We start from the raw sequence: 6,768 nt of genomic DNA on the forward strand, positions 1-6,768 counted from the left end.
TGTGTGTGTGTGTGTGTGTGTGTGTGTGTGTGTGATATTTACACACTCAACCATAAGACAGAAACCAAGAGTCAGCGTTTCTTTTGAAGACTGGAAAGAGGAAGTGAAACTAATAAAACACATTAATGCACAGTGGTATGTACTGACACACAAGCGCATGGGACACATACACCCATATGGGGACGCACCGGAGGAGGAGGAGGGAAAGCCCCAGCACTCAACACACTTATATTAACACAACTCCCTGTGAGAAAAGGGCCAGAGGAAGGGGAAATAATTATTCTAATACTTAAAGTCTTAGCTGTGGCACAGTTGCGTTTTCCATCTGTCAGTCAGTGTGTGTCTGTCTGTCTATCCATCCATCCATCCATCCATCCATCTATCTATCTATCTATTCAGTCTGTTTTTTTCTTTCACTTTTAACTATATACGTAATTTAATAAATACAGGTACACCTGACAAGAGGTGTGTATGTGTGTGTGTGTGTGTCCCCGATCAACCTCAATGTGTCCTGTACTTGCTTCAGTCTGCTGAACAGCTGCTCAGCATTGTTGTAGATGGTGATGAAAGCTCGGGAGTTGTTGTCAATCATAATGCTGAATATAGACTCTGCCCCTTATCGCTTTCATACACACCTCTGAATTGATTGGGGAAGCTGATGAAGCGCTTCAACTCTCTGTAGTACCTCATGCGCAGCTCCTCACACAGGCCGGAACTGTGTGCGGCCCTGCCTGCACACACACACACACACACACACACAGATACAAAGATTATCACTTAAACACAAGGTCTATGTGTATTTCCGGGAAGGTTCGTTCTTTTTCTAACTTCGCTCGGTGTTTCACTATGGGAATCGCTTTGGGCGTGACCAACTACGGAAGCTCTTATGACACCACGTCTGTCTTTGACAGACAGGTCGACCTGCGACCAGACTCCGCCTTGCCTATATCAGCCAGGTCGACCCCTGTCTTCGTCATTCGCGCTTTCTTCCCGTGGGAGACTGCAGCAAGCTCTCTCAGCGCATCCCGACCTGCTGATCTTGCTTAACTGTTCAATAGACGGACCGTTATTGGACTCCGTCGCCGAACGCGACATCAGTAGAGGGATTGTGGTGAGTGACAACCCTACACTTGGAGTAGCGTCCGCGTCGTGGCGAGCTATTCTTACCTCCTGCTGCGTGTTTAGTTACAGCGGTAGATAGCATCTAATTTGCTTCGGTCTACGTGTCAAGGCGGACCTACCGGAGGTTTAATCCACAGTCTAACAGGCTAACGTGTTGTGACGAGTCTTTAGACTACGCTATGTCGACGGCAATTACCCCCGCCAAAGGGCATGAGTCGAAGACTAAGGAGGCTGTATCCCGCCCTTGTCCATCATCATGTGGAGCTACCATCTCGGGCAGGGACCCTCATCCTATGTGCATAGTGTGTATGGGCCCGAAGCACGCTCAGACGTCGCTAGCGGACCCGCAGACATGCGCTCACTGTGCGTCATTGCCGGTGAAAATCTTGGAAAGGAGGCTGAAAGTGTCGGTGGCTAACCAGCAGGACCCTTGCCTGTCTGAAGCTGCCTCGACAGATATGGCCCATCTGCCGCGAGCTAGCAAGAGCTGGGCGGACATGATGGAAGCCGAGTCCCCGGACATGCCTCCGCGGTTCGATGGCCTCCTCATGCAGGTGGATGATGAACTGGGGGACGAGGACGCAGATGGCGATGCTAACTCTGACCTCCTCGATCTGGGTATGGACGACGAAGAGGAGGAGGACAATTCCCCCTTCCCAGTCCAACAGTCTAGACCACCTAGCACGACCGATTCGGCTCCCCCGGCTGACAGCAGCCTGCACGAAGTGTGCAAACGAGCCGCGGCGAAGTTGGGCCTAGCCTGGCCAGCCGCCAAAGCTGCCGAAGGTGCCGTGAGAGACCTTTACGATGGGAAAAGGCTGCCGCCGACCCACTCGGCAGCAAGACAGCTCTTGCCTGCCGTGCCTGCGTGCATGACGGAGATGTCTCGGTATTGGTCTAGCCCCTTTAAGAGTAAGCTCCCCACCAAGGGACACTCGATGTTGGAGATTCAGGGGATGGAGGAGCTGGGGTTGGCCGGACCCCCAGCGGTGGAGCCTTCGGTGGCGTTCCACCTCCATCCGAATCGGCAATCTGTTTCCTCCTCATCGCAGTTTTCACTGCCAAGTAAGACGGACCGCTTGACCGCCGCGACCTTTCAGAGGATGTACAAATACGCGGGGCAGTCCGTATGTTCGCTGAATGCTGTGACTTTGCTGTCAGCATATCAAGCGGAGATTTTGGAGGAGATGGGGCGCCAGTTGGACTCGGGTGTACCGAACCCGGCGCTCTGGGACGAGATCTGTGTGGTGAACGACCTGATTTTGCGCTCCTCACGCGGCGCGGTTCAGGGCTGTGGCCACGTAATGGGCCTGGCCGTGTCAGGTGAGAGAGCGCTGTGGTTAAACCTGTCAGGCCTGGGCGACGCTCAGAAAGCGGAGGTGATGGATGCCCCTTACGACCCGACTAAGGGCTTATTCGGGCCCGCTCTCGAGAAAATGAGAGAAACCAGCACCCTCAGAAAACAGGAGGATGAGGCTTTTCACCTCTGTTTGCCACGCAAGCAGGCGGCGCGACCACCCCCTCAGCCGACGCGGCAGGGCTTCGCAGCAGCCGCAGCATCGAGGGGGAGGCCGATGGCCGCGAGAGCTGGGAGACCAGCTCACAGCGGACAGGTCGGTCAGCGACCGCGTCCAGATGGCTCCGGACCTTGGGGTAAGCATTCTTTTGAGGCCGCGGCGGCTAGGAACCGTCCGCCCCACCCCGAGGAAAGGAAGAAAAAGCGTGCGACCTGACGCACAGGTTTTCCCCGGTCCTTCTCTCTCCGCCGGCGAAGAGAAGAAGGCGGGAGTTCAGCCCTTCTGTTCTGAGTTTGTTAGGGGCTCATTATGTTCGCTCTCCTCCAGTTCAACGAAGAGAGGGAGGTCAGAGCCATGTGCGGTGTCACCAAGCACTCACACACACAGGGGAATTCATAATAAAGCATGCATTATCGCAAGCCAAGCCACGGGCTGAGGGCGATATGCTCCCCGGGTTCGAGACACATGGGAATAAATGTTGCACTATCGCAGCCAGGCAAACAGCCGAGGGCGATATGTCTAAAAAATCCCGAAAAATGCAAAGGCATGGAATGCGCTCCCCCAGTCCCTCCGCTGGGGGCAGTGCTCGCTTCCCCGTCAGCGGGGGCCCGCACGGCGCGTGTGATGACGTCATCACTGCGCGACGATGGCGGGGCGGAAGTGTACGGGGGCCTTCTCTCGACCCGCATAGCCAGCTGGCGCGCATGCGTGGCTCATCCGTGGGTTTTAGCAACAGTGTCACGGGGATACAGGCTCCAATTTGCCATGAAACCGCCTCGTTTCAACGGGCTGATCATGTCAGTGGCCGAGGGAGAATCGGCTCGTGTGTTGACGGCCGAAATCGAAACCCTCCTGCACAAGCAGGCAATCAGAGTGGTACACGGGGAGGAAAGCTGTCAGGGCTTCTATTCCCGTTATTTCGTAGTTCCAAAGAAAGGCGGTTCAGCCCTCCGTCCCATTTTGGATCTACGTGTATTGAACAAGCACCTCAGAAAGTATTCATTCAAAATGCTGACACACAAGGTGCTGTGTCGATCGATTCGTCCAGGCGATTGGTTTGTTACGATAGATCTGGCGGACGCGTACTTCCACATAGATATTTATCCCTCTCACAGGAAATTCCTCAGGTTTGCATACCGGGGCACAGCATACGAATTTCAAACTATACCGTTCGGGCTATCATTAGCTCCGAGGGTTTTTACCAAGTGTGTGGAGGCAGCCCTGTTCCCGTTGAGGGACAAGGGCATAAGGATATTGTCTTACATAGACGATTATCTGATATGCTCGTCGTCAAGGGAGCGAGCCATAAGAGACGCAGAGATTGTCCTGTATCACCTCAGAGACCTGGGTTTCAGGATAAACATGATGAAGAGCCGGCTGGTGCCCTCTCAACATACGGAGTATTTAGGGCTCGGCTTGGACTCCCTTTCGTATCGAGTCACGTTGACGGAAGAGAGAATAGCGTCTTTCACACAATGTCTCGCTCGTTTTCAGAGGGGACGAGTAGTCCCGTACAGGCTGTGCTTGCGAATGCTGGGGCTGATGGCTTCGGTGATCGCGGTAGTGCGTTTGGGGCTACTCAAAATGAGGGATTTTCAGCGCTGGATCGCGCGCTTGCGTCTGTGCTCTCGCCGGCATCTCAGCCGACCGGTGAGAGTCACTCATGCGTGCGTCGAAGCGCTCAGACACTGGAAAGGCCCTGTGACGTTCAGATCGGGGATTCCCTTAGGGGCGGTGTCATCGAGAATAACTTTGACAACGGACGCGTCATTGACGGGTTGGGGTGCAACCCTAATGGGCAGGACTGTGAACGGCGCGTGGCCACCACAGTTGGTGCACGAACATATAAACTATTTGGAGCTGTTGGCGGTGTGGCTGGCACTGAAACATTTTCTGAGTTTCCTCAGAGGTCGGCATGTTTTAGTGAAAACGGACAACACCACGGTGGTTGCTTACATCAACCGTCAGGGGGGCACACGCTCCCTTCAGCTGCATCGGTTGGCGACGAAGCTGATCGTGTGGTGCGACACACGGCTTCTGTCCCTCCGGGCGACTCACGTTCCGGGGATCTTGAACAGAGGGGCGGATTTACTGTCCAGGGGAAATCCCCTGTACGGAGAGTGGAAACTCCATCCTCAGGTGGTCAGCCAGATATGGCAGAGGTACGGTCAGGCTGCCGTCGATCTCTTCGCCTCGCGAGAAAACGCTCATTGCCCTCTGTATTTCTCCCTGGTGGACGCAAATGCACCGTTGGGTGTGGATGCTTTGGCCCATCGATGGCCGGACGTGCTTCTGTATGCGTTTCCCCCTCTGAGCTTAATCTCCCCCACTTTAGCCAGAGTGAGGGAGCGGTGTCTGTCATTGATTCTGGTAGCCCCGCGCTGGCCATCCCGACATTGGGTGGTGGAGATTGTCCAGCTATTGTCGGGGCAGCCGTGGCCCCTCCCCCCACGGAGGGACCTCCTGTCTCAGGCGGGGGGGGGAGATTTACCATCCTCATCCGGACATGTTAGCCCTCTGGGCCTGGCCCGTGAGAGGTGGAATCTGAATGCGGCTGGCTTGCCCTCGTCAGTTATACAGACTATTCAGAGTGCGAGGGCCTCTTCTACCCGCGCTCTTTATAGCAATAAATGGCGTGTTTTTGAGGAATGGTGTGGGCGGAGAGTGATTATCCCTTTTCAGTGCTCTGTTAGGGATATATTATGCTTCCTCCAGGATCTGCTTGATAAAAGGAAGGCTTTCTCCACCATTAAGGTGTACCTGGCGGCTATTTCAGCCTGCCATGTAGGTTTTGGTGACAGGTCGGCAGGCCAGCACCCTTTAATAAGTCGTTTTATGAAGGGGGCGCGCCGCATACGGCCGGTGTCTAGGCAGATGGTTCCTTTATGGGATCTGCCCATCGTCTTAGAAGCCCTGTCCCAACATCCTTTTGAGCCGATAGAGGCGGTGAGTCTTAAGTATCTCTCTCTTAAGACGGCACTGCTCCTGGCTTTGGTGACAGCCAAGCGTGTGAGTGATTTACATGCTTTGTCGGTTAGCCCGTCTTGCTTACAGTTCGCTCCGGGGCTCACTAAAGTTTCTTTCCGTCCTAACCCTGCGTTTGTGCCCAAGGTTTTGGAGTCGACATATAGGTGCCCGTCTACTGAACTGGCGGCTTTTCATCCTCCACCGTTTTCTTCTCCGGAGGAGCGGAAACTCAATGCATTAACTCAATGCAACTCTTCGGGCATATGTGGGCAGGACAGCTGGTTTCAGAACTTGTGACCAGCTGTTTGTGTCTTGGGCTACTCCCCACACAGGGAAGCCGTTATCTCGGCAGCGGCTGTCCCACTGGATTGTGGAGGCGATATCTGTGGCGTATGGTTGCAGAGGTCTTCAGCCCCCTGCGGGCTTGAGAGCCCACTCCACTAGGGGTATGGCCACGTCGTGGGCTTTACTCAGGGGAGTTTCCGTTCTGGACATTTGCTCGGCGGCGAGTTGGGCAACGCCGCATACGTTTGTACGATTCTATAGGCTGGACGTTTCGGGACCGTCCTTAGCACACGCGGTGCTGGGGGCCGGTACTGCTGTACCCGTTTGGAAACAGTAATATGGGTGCAATCCGGGAGCTGTCTATATCTCCCCTAGTGAAACACCGAGCGAAGTTAGAAAAAGAACGTTGGGTTACTTAACGTAATCCCCGGTTCTTTGATAACAGAGTGAGGTGTTTCACCAGCACTTCCCTCCTTGCACTTGGACGGGAAGAAATCTCGTTAATGACGAAGACAGGGGTCGACCTGGCTGATATAGGCAAGGCGGAGTCTGGTCGCAGGTCGACCTGTCTGTCAAAGACAGACGTGGTGTCATAAGAGCTTCCGTAGTTGGTCACGCCCAAAGCGATTCCCATAGTGAAACACCTCACTCTGTTATCAAAGAACCGGGGATTACGTTAAGTAACCCAACGTTTTGAGTGCCTCAAGTCCACACTGGTACTGAAACACCAGGGCTTTATACAGTTGATGATTCCAGTGCTGTCTTCATGCATGCATATTGCTCACTTGCACACCCTGTAACACACACACACACACACGTGATATCAACAAGTCATAACTGGTAATTGCTGACACATAAAATGGATTAATGATTATGG

General features: G+C 54.0%; 1 pseudogene; it reads left to right on the forward strand.

Moving 5' to 3' along the window:
- The first annotated feature begins 3,044 nt into the window (after positions 1-3,044).
- On the forward strand, positions 3,045-5,187 carry LOC132859420 (uncharacterized; annotated as a pseudogene).
- The last annotated feature ends 1,581 nt before the right edge of the window (positions 5,188-6,768 follow it).

Source organism: Tachysurus vachellii, chromosome 16 (genome assembly GCF_030014155.1).
Source record: "Tachysurus vachellii isolate PV-2020 chromosome 16, HZAU_Pvac_v1, whole genome shotgun sequence".
Taxonomy (NCBI): Eukaryota; Metazoa; Chordata; class Actinopteri; order Siluriformes; family Bagridae; genus Tachysurus; species Tachysurus vachellii.